A 14,403-nucleotide genomic window follows, 5' to 3' on the forward strand; every position below is an offset into this window, starting at 1 on the left:
AGTGTGGGGTGAACACCTGGTAGAACATACGAGGCACTAGTCTCAGAGAAAATATACCTATCTGTTTGGATGATCTATCCATATAAAATACTGCCATTTGCAACAACATTGGTGGATCTTGAGATTATTATGCTGAGCGAAATAAGTCAGAGAAAAAGTTGAGAACCATGTGATTTCACTCACATGTGGAATATAAAACTGAAAGCAACAAAGGAACAAGAGAAACAAATAAACAAAAACTCCTAGACACAGACAACAGTTTAGTGGTTACCAGAGGGTAAGGGGTGGGGGAAGAGGGTGGGAGATGAGGGTAAGGGGGATCAAATATATGGTGATGGAAAGAGAACTGACTCTGGGTGGTGAACACACAATGAGATATATAGATGATATATTACAGAATTATACACTTGAAACCTATGTAATTTTACTAACCATTGTCACCCCAATAAACTTAATTTAAAAAAAAGAAAAAATACACCTTGGAGAAGAGAAGGGTGCATTAGCACCTGGGGGTGGGGCGCGGGGGAGAGGCCTGAAAGAGTCTTGCTGGCCTTGACCTACCAGTGCAAATTTTTCAAACCGTTTCGGATATCAGTTTTCCATCTGTGAAAAAGAAAGAGCATTCTGCTTCTTAGGGTTATGGTGAAGATTTTGGGACTAATGCATCTGAAAGTTTTCTTTGAGGTGTGGGGAACAGGGGTGGGAGGGTGGCCCAGGATACCCTAGAATTTTTCTTCCAGTTGTGTTTCCTATTAAGGCTCTGAGCCCAGAATGCCAGATGCTACGGTTCCCTCGAGCAAGCATTCCTGCAGCTGCCCCACAGCCTGGTGCTTTTAGTGGGAGGTATGCAGGGAAGTCCCATCTCCCCACTCACCTGAGCAGAATGGCTCCAAGTGGCCCCAGCACAGCCCTACTCAAGAATGGCCACAAGTGGCTGGGGAGGGAGGTGCCACCTTCTCCTCAGCTCTTTAGCATCAAATGAGTGGTACTAGAGCAGAGGGTTTCCCAACATTCCTTCAGCTGGAGGTGGAAGTATTTAAAGAAACTGCAGTGAAACTGGGCACCTTTTCAGACCTTCTGTCCCCAAGCCTGCCATGCACTGTTAGAAGGACATGTCTCTGTGTCTGTCACTGACTATAAGGTGTGATCAAAAAATATGATGAATGTTTAAATTTAAAAAAAATGTATTACAGTAAAAGACATTGCCATTAATCCCCCTCAAAATACTCCCTCTCACATCAAACATACTTATCCCATCATTCTTGCCACTTTCTGAAGCAGTTCTGGAAGTCCTCTTTTGTGAAAGAGGACTGGGCTGTTGTGGCTGCCTCGATGTCCTGAATCATTTTGACTTTGGGGAAGAGCCAGAAGTTGCACAGTGCCAGATCCAGTGAATAAGGTGGATGAGGACACACTGTAATGTTTTTATTTTACAGAAATTGCCATATTCCAGAAGCTATGTGTGATACAGAGCATTGTTATCATGGAGGATGTCTTACGGCATACATTAAAACACCCTTCTTTCAACCATAGCTCACATCTGACTGACTGCACCAAACAAGTTGAAACTTGTCACACATTGTTAATAAGGTTCAACACGCCGCTTTCCGTATTGAAGATCTCTGCCTTTCCATTGGATGGCACTTGGTAGCAGCATTCACCGTATTTCGTGATCACAACAGAAAGGCTATATGTCACACATCGCTTCTGGTACGGCAATTTCTGTCAAATAAAAACATTATGGTGTGTCCTCTTCCACCTTACTCTCCGGATCTGGCACCGTGCAACTTCTGGCTCTTTCCCAAAGTCAAAATGACCATGAATGGTAAATGTTTTGAATCGATTCAGGACGTCAAGACAGGCACGACAGTGCAACTAAAGACACTCAATGAAAGAGGACTTCCAGAACTGCTTCAGAAAGTGACAAGAATGAGGGGATGAGTCTGTTGGAAGTGAGGGGGAGTATTTTGAGGGGATTGATAGCAATGTGTCTTTCACTGTAATAAATTTTTTAAATTAAAGTTTATTGGGGTGACAATTGTTAGCAAAGTTACATAGATTTCAGGTGTACAATTCTGTATTACATCATCTATAAATGCCATTGTGTGTTCACCACCCAGAGTCATTTCTCCTTCCATCACCATATATCTGATCCCCTTTACCCTAACCTACCACTCCCCTCTCCCCTTACCCTCTGGTAACCACTAAATTGTTGTCTGTGTCTATGAGTTTTTGTTTCTCATTTGTCTTGTTCTTTTGTTGTTTTTGGTTCATATGCCACATATCAATGAAATCATATGATTCTCTGCTTTGTCTAACTTATTTTGCTTAGCATTCTAATCTCAAGATCCATCCATGTTGTCACAAATGGTCCTATTCCATTTTTTCTTACTGCTTAAATTTAAACATTCACCATATTTGTTGATTACTCGTATATGCGTATGCTCGTCAAAGACCTGCCCATCCCACCAGTCTTGGGCAAACAACTCATGGGGAATTGTCCGAGCCAGGTTTAAGGTCTTTGGATGGAAATTCTCCTCCATCTAAGGTGCTTTTAGTTTTCTCCACATACTACCCATGGCTTCTTGCTGCTTTCCTGGCAATTTGAAAACCCACAGTCCACCCCAGGATTTTATGTTTTATAAAGGAAGCAAATTACCTGAATCTATGGAAGATCTGTTAGTCAACTATAATATACAACAGGGGGGAGGGTCTTGCTCCAGGTCATTTAGTGAGACAGGGTCAGAAGCAAGTCTTGAAGCCAAGACTGTCAGGTGTGTATTCTTTCCATTCTAGCAGGCTAACTCACTAAGAATATAAGCTTCTCGAGAACAGGGATGGTTTCCCACTACCTGTTGTATCCCCAGTATCTAGCCTGGCATAGAAGAGGTACTCAACAAATATTTGTTGAATAGATAATTAATAGCTACTATTGTCAAGTTGGAATAGTCTTTCACAGACTCCTTTGGCTAGGTCTACTGGAAAGCCAAACAAAAATCCTAGTGGTCCACTAGAAATTATGTAATGAGGGTTGAGCTGGGCCCTGGCAGAATGGAGCTGAGTAGTGCCAAGGAATGGGGAGGAGTTGTCCTTCTTGTGCACCTTGGAGAGCCTGTTTACCTGTGAGTGGCCAGCTTGTTCACAGCCAATTTCCACTCCCTTTTCCCATGTCTTCACACAATACAGTAGTATTCATGCCAAGGGGGAATATTCAAATGAAATATTTAGTGGATTCTAACAGGCAACCGTGCAAGCATTTCTGTCTGCCTTTGTGAAGCAACCTAGAGTTTGGCCCTAGAGTACATATTTGAAACATTACCCAGTTTTAAAATTGTTTGTATGTGTGCTGCTCATTGTGACATGGCCAGCAGGCAGGGCAGCACTATGATACATAATCCTGAGAGGTTTGTGCTCCTGATGTTTAGGGATAGAGTTAGCCACTGTATTCAGGGATGGGCAGGGCCAGGCACAGATTGGGGGAGGACAGCAGGGAAGTCCTGTAGATCACCAGGTTGAGGCACTCAGCAGCTGTGTTCTGCTGTTGCTGCTGTTGCTACCACTATCACCTTAGGGCACAGAGCTGTGTATCTTTGCAGATTTGGGCATGTTTTAGTCAAGGTAGGCTAATTTGGAGAGCAATAGGAGGTACTCTTTCCCCCACCCATTTCTAAGAGAAGGATGTGGCCAGCTTTTGGGAGGTATAGGTTTAGGCCTACTAGATAGGGTTGGGTGCCCTAAAATAACAAGAGCCTCTGAAGGTCATCTTATCTTTATTTATTATTTTAAATTTATTTCTTAAATTAAAAAAAAATTTCAATTATAGTTGACATTCAATATTACATTATTTCAAGTGTACAGCATAGTGATTAGACATTTACATGCCTTACAAAGTGATCCCCCCGATTATTCTAGTGCCCACCTGGCACCATACATAATTATTACAGTATCATTCACTATATTCCCTATACTGTACTTTATATCCCTGTGATGGTCATCTTATCATTAAAGGACTTTTTTTTTCCGTTCTTACAGTGCTGAGCTAGACACTGTACAACGAATGTTAATAGTCTGTGGTATTTTGTAGGGCAGACTTAAATACACACAGACTTTATTTTGTAATTTTTGATTTGTGATTTTTTTTAAATTATGGAACTAATACATCTTTGCTGTAAGAAATGAAACAACACTGAAAAATATAAAATCCTCTGTCTTTTGCCCCTGACTCTATTATTCTCCAGAGAGAACCACCATTATTAACCAGATTGTTTTGTGAACTTAGACTCCTTTGAAATGCGTTTAGACATATATAACTTTAAACACACATATAACACAAAACCATACTCTTCTGCAACTTTTTTTTTCTTACTGTGTGGTGGCCATCTTTTCATGTCAAATCAGATTTTAATGTTTGTATGGGCTCATCAATAAACAAATTATCCAATGAGTGGAACGCTTAAAATCCATACAAGTGAAAAAGGGCCTATAATCTTAGTGGAGTGGAAAGGGAAGAGGACATTGTAGAGGCTTGCCAACCTAAGACAGAGGCTTTCTAGACAAGGTGGGAGTCGTGGCCCTTCTGTTGGGATGAAGGCTAGGATGATAAAAGCTGCTTCTAAGCTCAGTACACCCCGCATATAGAGATTGTTCTGATTTCACCTGTGCCTAAATGATCTTAGTAGAGTGATTGGCCGTAGGGTATACCATTTTTCTGTGCTTTTGCCAGTTTGGGGTAGTTTGATTCCAAACAGTACCTGAGAACCCTGTTTCCCAGAATATATCTGGCTGTTGTAGCTGTCTGGGGTTAGAGAAATAAGCTGTGTGTCTGTGTGTTTTGGAGATGGGCACATGCCTTTTCAGTCTTCCCCAAAGAAGAGCAGTGAAGCCGGATTAAGTTCCACCCTCACCTCCATACTTACCAAGGATCTTGTCCAAGTGGCAAAGAAGTAGCATATTGTAAAATACTCAACTATAGCTGAAGCATCCAGTTGAAGAGTAGGAGGGTTAGAGACTTGTGAAATACAAATAAACATACAGTATCTTTTGAAGAAAAATTAGCCCAGTGGCTGCTCCTGGTTGTAGAAGCTTGCTAGTTTGAGGATATTGATCATGTTGAAGAAGCCAGGCCAGGCACAGAGAAGCAGAATTACCAGAAATTCAGGCTCTCTTCTGCTCACTGGCATGCCCCGCCTTTCTCTTCTTAGTCCCCAGACTTTCACAGTAGGTGGAGCAGAGCTTCTGCTTGCCCAGCCTGTAATCCTGGAGCCTCTGACACCAGAGGTTGGCCTTGACTGGGCCAGACCTATGGGCTACTGCAGGCATTATTGCCTTACCCTTCGACAAACAGGAAGTTTTATACAAACAGATTCCAAGTTATTGGAACTTTCTGAATCCTTGTGGGGCAGGGAGAGCAAGGCTCTGAGATCAGACTCCAAAAAAGAAAAGGGAATTACATTTTAAAGAATTTTTTGGGCTACCTCAGAAGGCTTGGATCCAAAGTATCTCTAAAGCATATATTATAGGCCAGGCTTGTAGGAAGATTTGTGTTTCAGTGCTGATAGGCGGTGTGACCTTGGGCAAATCCCTTAACCTCCCTGAGCCTCCCATTCTTCTTTGGTAAAGTGGGGATAATGCTAGCCTCAGAGTTGATGGGAAACTTATATAAGAGAACATTGGAAAGCCCTCAAATGTTAGTTCAATAGAAAAATCAAGCATACAAGTTTCAGATGCTCAGAGAAGCTTAAATCATGTTTTAACAGCCTCTGTTGACAAAGGCAGTAGATTGTGTCAGTGGATGAAAGACTTATACCTCACCATTAAGAATGGTTATGATTCTTCAAAGGGTGAGACTTAGTTATCAGGAAAAGTTCACCTCTGTGCAATAGCTCATTTATAGACCATCTGGAATCACTGATGCATTGCAATAATCAGCTTTCAACTATCTATAGCAAAGAAATTTAGGGGGTGACTTCCTGCTTTCCAAGTAGTTCGCTGTTTAAAACAGCCCTGCCAGATGTGAATTGAAGGAATCCATTTACAGATTGGCTGGCATTGCCTTGCAATATTTTTTCCAGTGTTCCTAGCTTTTCTCATCCTATGTCTGGACCAAAAAAAAAAAAAAATCCCAACACAAATACAGATATACAGATACGGGTAATTCTCTACAATTTGTGATATGAATCATAGTTATCAAACCTTTTTACCACTATTATTATTATGTCATTTGATATTCATTAACTCTAGTTGGCAGGTTAGGTATTATTATCCCCACTTTTTGATATGGGGAAACTGAGGTTCAAAGAGGTTAAGTGACTGCAAAAATTACTCAGCTAGTGAATAAGGGAGACAGGACATGAGTGAGAAACAGATGACTTTGGTTTTAGACTCTGCATAGGGTAGAGTGTGGAAAGGGGAGACAAGTGTTGTTTCATAAAGGCCTGGACTTAAGCTCTAGTCATGGTTAGGCTAGGGTTCTGAGGCTAGAAAGGAAGTTTGAGCTTTAAATATTAGGCCGTTCAACTGTTCCAATAGTTGCCCAACCTCCCTTCAGTTTCTTCTTCTAAAAGATAATGAGTTAAGAGTAAAGTTTAGAGGGAATTCTAGTAAAGTCTGTGTGGGGATGCCCGCCTGTCATGTTGTTTATATTCTGCCTGTTTGGGGCCTGGCCTAATTCTTGTTTTGAAGCTGGATTCTTGTGTCACTCTTTTTGCTAGAGTCAGACCACTGCCTTCAAGGCTAGTGGAGCTTTCCACCTGGTTGAGCCAATAACTTTCTTGGCTTTGCCTTGTTCCTGGATACATAAATGTTGCGAATTAGGAAGAATTAGGAAGTGAGAATTGTTTGGAGACTAATTAGGCCTAGCTAATGTAGGGTCTTGTTTGTACCTTGGTGGGAGCATGAGCATTCGTCTAACTTGTTGAATGGAGGAGGTACTGGGGAATTGTGGAAAGAACTCTATTCTTCAGTTGAAGAGCTGGTGTTTAGTCTGAGCTTTGCTGCTCGTTTCCCAGGACAATCTTGGCCAAGTCCTTTCCCCTTTTATGGCCATGGTCTATTCTACAAGGAATTGGTTTGGCTAATCTCTGAGAGCCATTCCTGCTCTTAAAGTTTGTGGTTTATTCAGAAATGTCACATTCCCCAACAGTGGAGGCTGGTCTGCCCTACCTTGGGTAGGGGATAGTGGTACACATCTCACAAATGTTCTCATTCTCTGGGGAACTGGGCCAAATGGCAACTCTATGAGCTCTGAGAGGTTGGGAGTTGTCAGCTATGTCTGGCTTTTGGAGGAGAGACCTTCATAGAAGGGCCTTGGGAATGTTCAGGAGCATAACTGAGTAGAGGGGTAGGCAGGAGGGTGGCAGGGGTTAGTCCAGGCTTGATGTAGGTAAGGAGGGAAGAGGTGCTCTGGAAAGGTAGTTCTTAGGGAACCCACCAGAAACAGGTGATAGAATGACATCATGAGATAGACAGTTTAGTGTAGTCCCTGGCCAGATAGGCCCTCGTCATAAGTAGTTGGTAAGCCCTCAGGAATGTGAAACAGTCACATGGGTATGTGTCACTGGAGCAGCCAAAGGCTGTGAAATCAGGAAGAACAGTTTTCCCTTGTCACCATCCTCTCTGTGTAGGATATGAGGTCCTTAAATTTGGGCCATGGAAACTAGATGTGGCAAATGAATAAACATAGGGCATAATGGCAGATAAGCCTGGTCCTTTAGAAGAAGGAAAAATCATAATGCTTGCTTGATGTCAAAGCATGTGTAGTGCAATTTACTGGTGCTGATACACTTTATTTTTTTTTTCTTGATTTGAAGCAAGGTTGGAAAAAGGGGGAAATTTGAACTTATGACTCTAGTGGCCCTAGGGGCCAGAATGAAGGTCGTGTTTAACTGTTAGAATAGGGGGATGAGTTTTTCATGGGGCCAGCTAGGCTCCTTGCCTTCTCATCCACTGGGGAAGTCCAGCTTGCCTATGCACTTGGTCTTGGCCAGCTTGTGGAAGCATATGTAGACTCTGATTAATCATTATGGCTTTAGGGCTTTGGGCATCAGTGGTTTTTAAGAGCTCCCCTAGGATAGTCTAATGTTGGGCCAAGGTTGATAAGTACATTGGTAATTGAAGCTGATCCATGTTACATCTGAGAAAACTGAGTCTGAAAAAGGGAAGGCCTATGCCCATGGCAACGTAGAATGGTTACAGCTGAGCTGAGCTGAGTCTTTGTATTCTACTCTCATAGCTGGAGGTAAAGGTGGTCCTGACAGCTCCACTGGACAGCCTTTAAACTTGGCCATTGGCCCTGGATGAGATATGTGTGCCCCCCATCCCCCAAAGGTGCTACAGGAAGTGGTGGGGTTCACAGTAACTAACTGGACCTAAGGGAGGTAAACAGCTCTCTTTAGATTATAAATTCACTCTCTGGGCATGTGTAGACTGGTGGTGGTGGTGTGGGGGATAGGACAGGATGGGAAGTGAGTAATGTTCTGGGCATCAAGGCATTCAGTTAGTGAGAACATTACAGGGAGTTGGTGAGTAAGAGCCCATGGACCTGGTGACTTCATTCCTCAGCTCCATATGAAGTGCTGGGCTGGGACCCTACCCTCTGTCCAAGACAAGGTGCTTGGAAACTGAAGACTGCTAGTTCTCTGCTGCCTACTTCAGCTTGAATGGCGTATACACCTGACTGGGCCCCAGACCCTGCTCTTCCTATACTTTCAGTGTGCACTAAACTCTCCCATAAGCCCTGGCACCATATCACAGTGTTGTCTTTAATTATGTTTCCACTGTTCTACACATGGCACCCAAATTAGAGAATAAACTCCTATGGTAGGAAAGGGGACTTTGTTCCAAGTACTCCCAGAGGCACAAGAAAGTGCTTAATGTGGAGAACCAGGCAGCACCAGGAGGACATCTTGGTTTCTTTTCTCTCATCGGCCTCCAAAGGAACTTTTTATGGGGATAAAGGTGACTGGGAATTTTAGGGTGGATATATAGCACACACTGTATTCTGTGGGATCCAATGATTACATATTTTCACTGCTAGATGGGGAACTCCTTGAAGTAAGCACTTGTCATAATCTCTATTCTCAGAGACCAGTATCCTGCCCCACAGTTTGCAAGTACTCAGTTGGCTGAATTAGTTTGAAAGCATTTCTTCTGTTCCCTCCCTTGGGTCAGACTAGATTCCCTAGAATCCCTCTATCTCCTGGGGGAAGAATCTGGAAGCTAATGGGGAGGATAGAGCTGCATCTGAGTATTGGCCATCTGTGGCACCCCTGTATCCAGCCCACTGTTCTTAGTAGTTGACTTTTAGGGTACACATGCTTTCACATGTACATGTTTTTCTTTTCTTCCTTCATTCCTTTTCTCTTCTCCCCTCCCCTCCCCTCCCCTTTTCTCTCTCTCCAAGAGGGGCGAGTGTGAGGAGCAGGAGCAGGGGCATAGTGTGGGATGTTAGAAGGTGGGCACTTCTGAATGTTTTTCTCCTTGCCACTTCCTGTGAGAGAAGTGCTAACTGGACCCTAGGATCATAGACCTAGTCCAGAGGAGAGAATACTGCACTTGTGTGCAGTATTGGCTATTGATGGAGATCTTTAACCTGGGATCTTTGTGATTGGCATTAGTTTCGTTCTTAGCTCTCCCTCCCACTGAGTTTGGCATTTCCAAATTGATTTCCTTTTATTCTCCAAACCTTTTCTAAAGGAATAGGGAAGTAAACAAGCCACATATATCCCTTTATTTTTTTGAGCCCTTAATAGGCCAGCTTGCATGGTCCCCTTTTTACTTTTTTCTTCTTCATGCATGCCTCTTGTTTTTCAAGGCCAGAGGCTGGAGCCAGAGGGCTCGGGGCCCTGCACTCCATGGCTCAGCCCCTGGCCTGGGGCCTGCTATTGAGGGGAATCAGCTTGGCCCAGGGCCTTTCTGGCATGTGAAGGAGCCTTTGGGGAAGATGGTTAGTGGTGTAAGCTTACTACCTATTCTCCCCCAATGCCTTTACTTAGGAAAAGAGTAGGCTACTGTGTATGATTGTCTGGGCCAGTTATCTTTGGCTAACTTTCAGATATGACCCTTGCTGTCCATCCTCTATGGAAAGTAGAATGTGAAGAGAGCGATTAGTCCAGGTTTGAGTCCTTGCAGGTTGTGTATGGAGTTACTTGCTTGCCAGTATTTCGTCTAGCCTAGCAATTGGCGAACTTGCCTGCTGGGCCTGCTTTTGTACCTATTGTAAGAATAGGTTTCACTTATTTTTTTTAACGGGCTTACTTCACTTTATTTTTCTTGTATAAAATTATGTGGTGGCCACAGCTGGAGCCTGGGTCCTCTGCACAGAAACTCTGGTGTGGGTCTTTACAAGATGGTTAGTGAGTTCCTGATAGGCAGACTTGGCAAATATGGTCTCTTTCCAGAGGTCAGGTATGAGATAGGTATACCGTGTTTCCCCAGAAATAAGACCTAGCCGGGCCATCAGCTCTAATGCGTCTTTTGGAGCAATAATTTGTATAAGACCCGGTCTTATTTTACTTATACTTATTTTACTTATTACTTATACTTATTTTACTTATACTTATTTACTTATTTTGTTTATTTTATTGTATAAGACCTGGGTCTTTAATATAATATAATATAATATAATATAATATAATATAATATAATATAATATAATACCTGGTCTTATTTTACTGTAAGACCGGGTATAACATAATATACTATACTATACTATATTATACTATACTATGCTATAATATAATTAATGTAATATAATATAATATAATATAATATAATATTGGGTCTTATATTAATTTTTACTCCAAAAGACGCATTAGAGCTGATGGTCTGGCTAGGTCTTATTTTAGGGGAAACAGGGTACGTCTTAGAGATGGCATCAAAGGTGGCCTTGGCGAAGTTGCCCAGGGTGGCAGTGTAGCTCCTGGCTGAGGTGTAGCAGTCATTGTATACTGGCCATCATCATTAGCTTCTTGGGAACAGGAGCTGAGACAACGTCAGTACCCTTGGGGGTGGAGATGAGGCGCACCAGCATAGAGCCACAGCATCTGGTCACCTTGCAATGCACGGTGTGGGGCTTGGTGATCTTGTTCCCCCAGTAGCCTTGCCACACAGGGATGATGGAGAACTTGGCCAGGATGATGGCCCTGCGGATGGCAGTAGCTACCTCCTTGGAGCACTCAACACCCAAACCCACATGTCCATTGTAGTCCCCAATGGCAAAAAATGCCTTTAACTGGGTCCTCTGGCCAGCGTAGGTCTGCTTTTATACTGGCATCATCTTCAAAACCTCGTGCTTAAGGGACACCCGCAGGAAAGAAAAAACCAGTGATCTCAGATTCCTAGATGGGCAGGGAGAAGAGCTAGAGCTCTTCCAGGGACTTGATCTTCCTGCCCTTGACCAGGCCGCACAGCTTGGTGACAGGGATCCACTCCTTGTCCTTGTCCTTGCCTCCGCAAGCTCCGTGGCCTTGGCCAGGCCCCAACCTGGGCCACGAACTCGGCCTGGGACGCTGCTGTGAATCCTCATGGAAGCCGTTGAGGCCTCCCATTCCAGGGCCCCCCGGGCCTCCAGGCCCTCCTGCAGCACCAGTGTCATCCTTCATCTGGTGATTTCTCAGAGAAGCCATATTTTTTAAAAGCATTGCTTTTTTGTTGTTTTTTGTTTTGTTTTGTTTTCTAAAGAAGAATGTGCAGCAGAGATCATATGTAGCCCACAGAAACCATTCAAACCATGGTAGTCTATGCTTTACATTCCCAATTTATTGTATCCCAATTTCTTATAAACTTAGGACTCCTATATAGTCACCTCTGTCCTGAGCCAGGCATATGTTAAGCCTTTGAATCCTGATTTATGAGTAGGCTGCTTGTAGCTAGCCTCTTCCCTGTTGGTTACTAACTAACCAAACCACTCTGTCTCTTCCATGTATGCTTGGAGTCATAGTCACTGGGGTCAAAATTAAAACTATCCTTCTTGGAGTGGAAAGAACTTGATAGATGATGCTTTCCTCCAGCTCATTCTTCCTATGTAAGACTTAGCTTTTCATTGCAGATGGCCCAAAATCTGATAAGTACACAGCTGCTGTTGACAGTAATTAGGGAGATTTGAAATCAAACACAACGGTCCAAAGCTGTACTCAACAGGGGATTCCGGAGCTCAGGCTAGCTCTCCCTGTTCCTCCCCCTACACTTCATTCCTGGCTTTGCTGAGCCTCCAAAAATCAAACCTGACTTTTTGAGAAGGAGCCTCCTTTGTGTTTTGGTGAGACCATGCCTGAATAGAAGGAATTCTGGGTGCTTTTGAAGCAAGACACTGAGATTGTTTGGAGTTGAGGGGGTGATACTACAGCGTAGCTCAGACAAGGAGGCATTTTCAGCTACATCTGTAACCCCTATACTCAGTATTCTGGCGAGGGTGGGGCGATTGTACTATTTTAGCTGTTGTGTGTTTATGTGGGTATGTGCCTTTTTGAGCACCCATACACATTCATGCCAAGTCATTGGGAATTCTGGAGAGAGTGTGGTGCCAAGGCTGAGTCATTCTCCTGGAAAGGTCAGGGTTCTAAGAGGACTTGCACTAGATCTACTGTAGAATGCCTTCTCTTCTCCCTTCTGCTACACCTACCATTCCCGAAACAAACTTAGGATTGTACATGGCCACCCAACTCCAGGCTACTGGGCCTGAGAGACTCAAGCACTGAGCTTCCTGACGGGGGTACCAAGGCACAAGGGGGTGAACAGTACTCACCAGGGCTCTTCTCCTCTCTCCTAGTGTCCCCAAAGCCCTGTACCTGTACCTACAACAGTGTAGAAGACTTGTGGAATGTGCATAAATGTTTCAGACCCTTAAGGACCGAAGCATATTTGTGGATAGTCAGTGAGTGAAGTTAGCTTAATGGTTTTAAGATGACAATTAATGGTGAGCATTCCAAATAGAGTTGCTTTAGGTTTCCTGTTACATTTTTGGGTGGGGGTCTGGTCAGCGTTGTTCAAAATGACTTGACAGAAAGGAGGGTAGTAGCCATAAGATAAATGAAGTAGGGTAGTTATGTAGAGTCATTGTTGACCAGTATGTATAGCTGCATGACCTTGGGTAAGGTATTTAACCTTTCTGAATCTTAGTTTTCCATCTTTAAAATGGGGATAATAATGATACTTCCTTGGGATTTATGAGAGAAAAGAGCTCATGATTGTGCAAGTGTACCAAGAAGGGTGCTTGTCATATTTAAGGTGCTTGAAAATTTCCCATTTCTCTTAATTTCTTTCATCATATTTTTCCCTCTTTAAGTATTTGAGATCAAAGAACTTCAGAATCCTAGTTAGGCTTTGCTTCTATAAGTGTACACCCTGTACGGCATTGTTTCTGTATGATTTTTTAATAGATGAAGAAACTGATATTTGAAACAATGGTGCCAATAACTGGCCTAATTTGTGGCTAACCCACTGTGCCTTTTGCTGTAGTCTGGGAGAAACAGTCTGAGAATCTGTGTGGGTGTGTCTGTTGCTTTGTGAAGAGAAACCCCAGCTCTGGGGAGCTTGAAAATCCCAGGATGAGGGTATGGGGAAAAGGAGAAAAGGTATACTTGTATGAGATCCAGGTTAGACAGGATGGTTCTGGGGTGCGAAGAATAGAGGATGTGCAGAGGACAACATAATTAGAGGAACCTTTACTCAATAGAGCAAAACAGTTTGTGAAATCAGTGGGTCCCTGCCCCTTTGCAGAAGCCAGGCAGCCTTGGCTGAGACCCACCCCGAGCCCTTGCTGTGCTGGTAGCTTTCACTTCCTCTTTGTGTGTGGTGGTGGTGTGTGGGTGCAGGGAGGTGGGCTCTTAAGTTTGGTTGCCCTTCTAGGTCTATCTATAGGTAGACAGCTTTTCCATATGGACTGAAAGTAGGTTGTAGTATACTTCCTTGAGGTCTAGAGAGTGGTTCCCCCAAGGTTTGTGGGAGCTAAGGTAGGGAGTGCTCATTAAACTAAGCTGGTGCCTTGATGGGGCTCTGTGAAACAGAGCCAGCTTCCTACCTATATCTCGCATATTAGGCCACATTGTCTGGCCTTGTCTTCAGGGATTTCTGTCTGTCTATGACATACCTCTCCTCAAAATCTGATGAGCTAGTGTCTAACAATGGTGACAGAAAGGTATCTAATTTATTCTATTCTGATTGATTCTGGGAAGAGGGACAGGGAGGTGGGAAAGGAGGCCTTGATTCTTAACTCTGGGCCTTTGAGAGGGTTTTTCACATATTGTATATTTCCCTGTGGCATTTGGAGGGCATATATTGTGTTTCTTGTCTCTGTGTCTTTGCATATACTGTTTTTCTCCCCCGAACAACACGAGCTTCCCTTTCCCTTTAACACCTTTTTCTGGTGACAGTCTTAACCGTGTTTCCCCGAAAATAAGACCTAGC

The 14,403-nt window shown here is 43.4% G+C and overlaps 1 protein-coding gene and 1 pseudogene across 3 annotated transcripts in view; one reads left to right on the top strand and one right to left on the bottom strand.

The window, feature by feature from the left end:
* Positions 1 to 14,403, top strand: part of MSN (moesin) — a 66,686-nt gene that overhangs the window by 12,296 nt on the left and 39,987 nt on the right. The window lies entirely within an intron of this gene.
* On the bottom strand, positions 10,280 to 11,600 carry LOC308495294 (small ribosomal subunit protein uS5-like; annotated as a pseudogene). The gene is made up of 2 exons: positions 10,859 to 11,600; positions 10,280 to 10,421 (listed from the first exon to the last, which is right to left on the bottom strand). The product of its transcript is annotated as a small ribosomal subunit protein uS5-like (transcript).

The sequence above is a fragment of the Rhinolophus hipposideros genome (genome assembly GCF_964194185.1).
Source record: "Rhinolophus hipposideros genome assembly, chromosome: X".
In the NCBI taxonomy this organism is placed as follows: Eukaryota; Metazoa; Chordata; class Mammalia; order Chiroptera; family Rhinolophidae; genus Rhinolophus; species Rhinolophus hipposideros.